At 36.7% G+C, this 3,363-nt stretch overlaps 1 protein-coding gene across 1 annotated transcript in view; it reads right to left on the bottom strand.

The window, feature by feature from the left end:
* Window positions 1-3,272: 3,272 nt before the first annotated feature.
* The window catches only part of LOC311039791 (tetraspanin-8-like), a 9,348-nt gene continuing 9,257 nt past the window's right edge, over window positions 3,273-3,363 (bottom strand). The window contains exon 10 of the mRNA XM_084049775.1: window positions 3,273-3,363. This exon is cut by the window's right edge and continues 1,443 nt beyond it. The gene's annotated coding sequence lies outside the window, so the exon portion shown is untranslated.

Genomic DNA, 3,363 nt, shown 5'->3' with positions numbered 1-3,363 from the left:
TTGGATCATAATACAATTATTAATCAATAATTTAAATTACTGTTTTTTTTTTTGCTTCATAATCACAAATTGCACAGGGCAGATATGACAAATAACTTAAATATACAAAGAAATTACTGACACATTTAATAATTTTATTTGTTTCCACAATTATGACGATTATGCAAAAATGATTGCGATTATCTCAAATAATTGCGATTAGAGTAGACGATTATGTAACAATTGTGACAGGCCTACCACTGGGAGGATATAACACTCCTTCCTACTCCTCCCGTTCAACATTCCCCACTGACAGCCAGGTGCTGCCCCGGCCCATAGGAATACTACTAGCACCTCCTTCATACTCTTCCCGTTCAACATTCCCCAGTGACAGGTGCTGCCCCGGCCCCCCCCCCACCTGGCTTCTCTCTCTCCAACACAACACGAGTCAATTGTGTTTCGTAGACGCTCGGAAAACCGTACTCAACCGCGGTGCATTGGAACCCCTAGATTCCACGGTGGTGGTAGACAGGTAGTTTACTCCTGCACCACCAGAGAGCGCCCACGTATTTTATTCAAATTGTAACAACGGTTCGATCCCTCTCGGATCTACGCCGAGTTTGTTAACCCATTAAATCGGGGAACGCATCTCTGTCATTTTAGATTTCTTTGGCTATTCAAAAATAGCAGATCTACAAGCTCATAGCGCGTCACCAAGTTTCGCGCTATGAGCTTGTAGATCAGCTATTTTTTTTTTTAAATCATGAAAATGTGTGCAAATCTTTGAATATATATATTTTGAAAGGGAACATTTTTAACTAAAATCTTTGCTTCTGGGGGGTCCCTGGAACAAAATATTTTTCATTATGTAAAAAATATTATATTCAAAGATTTGCACACATTTTCACGATTTTTCAAACATTTTAAACCAACTTGAGTGTTTTGCAGTTTGCCTGGCTCCAGGGAAAGGGAGATGTGCGCATATCATGTATCACAAACTGGCCATTTATTTCATATCAGTAATTTGAAAAATACTTTATTTTTAAAGTAGTTGTTTGTCTCAGTAGGACAGACAGTCTATCTGTAGGACAGAGGACAGTGTTGTCTGTCCTACAGAGGATTTTGTTGAGAACTAAGTTGTTGTTATTGTCCATGGGGGTCCTTGAAATGTAAACGTTTGAGAACCACTGGTTTATAGTTGTTAAACGGACACAGGATTTAAGAGAGCACCACCGCACTGGACTCACATGGTGTGTGTGTGAGCAGTGGAGGAAGAAGCACTCACATTTTGTACTTAAGTACCAATACCACAATGTAGAAATACTATGTTACAAATAAAAGTTTGGTATTCAAAATGTGTAGTCATTTTGCAGAATGTCCCATTTCACAAGTTATAAAACATATATGTTTTGAAAATAGCCAAATATATAGGGTTCATGTATGTTTTGTAATAATATTCAAAATCTTCAAAGTAACAACAGTAACTAAAGTTTTCACATAATTGTAGTGGAGTAAAAAGTACAATATTTGCCTCAGAGATGTAGTGGAGAAGTAAAACTGTAGAAGTAAAACTACCTAAAAATGTTATTTAAGTACAGTACTTCAGTACATGTACTCAGTTACTTTACACCATTGGTGAGGTTGATGTCACTGTTTCACTGTAGGAGAAACCTGTTGCAAACACATTTGACTATAATTCTTTGGGAGAGATAAATAGTTCTATACAGGCAAACAGTCTCTCACTAAAATATTACAATAAGGAGTAAAAGCCTTAACATAATAATAATACTAATAATAATAATAAACTTTATTCACGTTGTATTCATAAATATGAACCTCAGTCAAAGCACTTAAAAAGACAGTCCTGAAACATGACAGTCATGGATGAACTTCAACCTAGTGTTTGCACTTTCTCCATTTACGGCCCGTACATCTACATTAACATTCATATTTCAAATATAAAGAGCTTACCCCGTGGCCACGGATGTTACACTTATGTATGGCCCCTCAGAAGTACCCGTATCTTCCGTATTGTTCAATAAAAAATAAATGTAATCCGATCAGTGGTCATTTTCTCACAGTTATCACGATGCAATACACCTCCCAGCCGATAGGGTTATATAGTTGAAAGCATATGGAGAAAATTCGAAGAAAATGGCCACCAATCGAATTAAAATGCTTTTTATTGAACAATACGAAAGATACTGGTACTTTTGAATGAACGTACATAATTGTAACATCCATGGCCATGGGTAAGTCTTTATATTTGAAATCTGAACTTTTAAGTAGATGTACGGGCCGTAAATGGAGAAAAAGCAAACACCAGGTTGAAGTTCATCCATGACTGTCATGATATGACAGTGATGTTTCAGGACGTTGTACCATTCATAAATATGAACCTCAGTCAAAGGAAGCACGCAAGAGAGTAATGTAAGACGGAAGCTCTTGGTCCATAAAGCATTATTAACATGTACAATATGTACGTACTTACACTGTACTGTTCACCAGTGTAATAAGTAGTTCATGGAGCTTGTTGTTGTAGGAGGTTAGAATGTTTTCTCTCATGTCATGTCGCCGACGCAACAGTTCCGTGTTTGAATGAAGCGGTGAAGAACTACATGAACTACGTCATTCATCAGGAGCAGCAGCTGGGGACAGAGTCACATGATGGACTTTGTCGACATCTAGTGTTATGTAGTTAACATTACACACACGATACAGAATGCTACTGCTGCTTACCCCCGATAGATTAGATTAGAGTAGAGTAGAGTAGAGTAGAGTAGAGTAGAGTAGAGTAGAGTAGAGTAGAGTAGAGTAGAGTAGAGTAGAGTAGATTAATAGATAGATGGATGGATGGATGGATGGATGGATGGATGGATGGATGGATGGATGGATGGATGGATAGATAGATAGATAGATAGATAGATAGATAGATAGATAGATAGATAGATAGATAGATAGAGAGAGAGAGAAGCTCATAATCATACATTGTTGTAGATTGATTATTTGAAAACCACGATGTAATTTGATTAATTCATTTTTTGATTAATCGTTTAATCCCTAACCCCACACCCACACACACACACACACACACACACACACACACACACACACACACACACACACACACACACACACACACACACACACACACACACACACACACACACACACACACACACACACAGTAAGTAAGTAAGTACAATGAAAGTTTATGAAACGATACAAAACCATTATTAATTACATTAAACATTGTAATGTTTAATGTAATTGTAATTGTTTTCTGTAAATGTAATGTTGTTTGGAAAAAGAAAAAAAACAATAAATATATTGTTGAAAAAATCTAAAACATACTCTACCATACAGATTGGAAAAACATACATT

The sequence above is a fragment of the Gymnoscopelus microlampas genome (assembly GCF_963454915.1).
Source record: "Gymnoscopelus microlampas genome assembly, chromosome: 23".
Lineage (NCBI taxonomy): Eukaryota > Metazoa > Chordata > Actinopteri > Myctophiformes > Myctophidae > Gymnoscopelus > Gymnoscopelus microlampas.
Note: the sequence above shows the minus strand (reverse complement) of the source record. Positions and strands in the feature narration are given on the sequence as shown.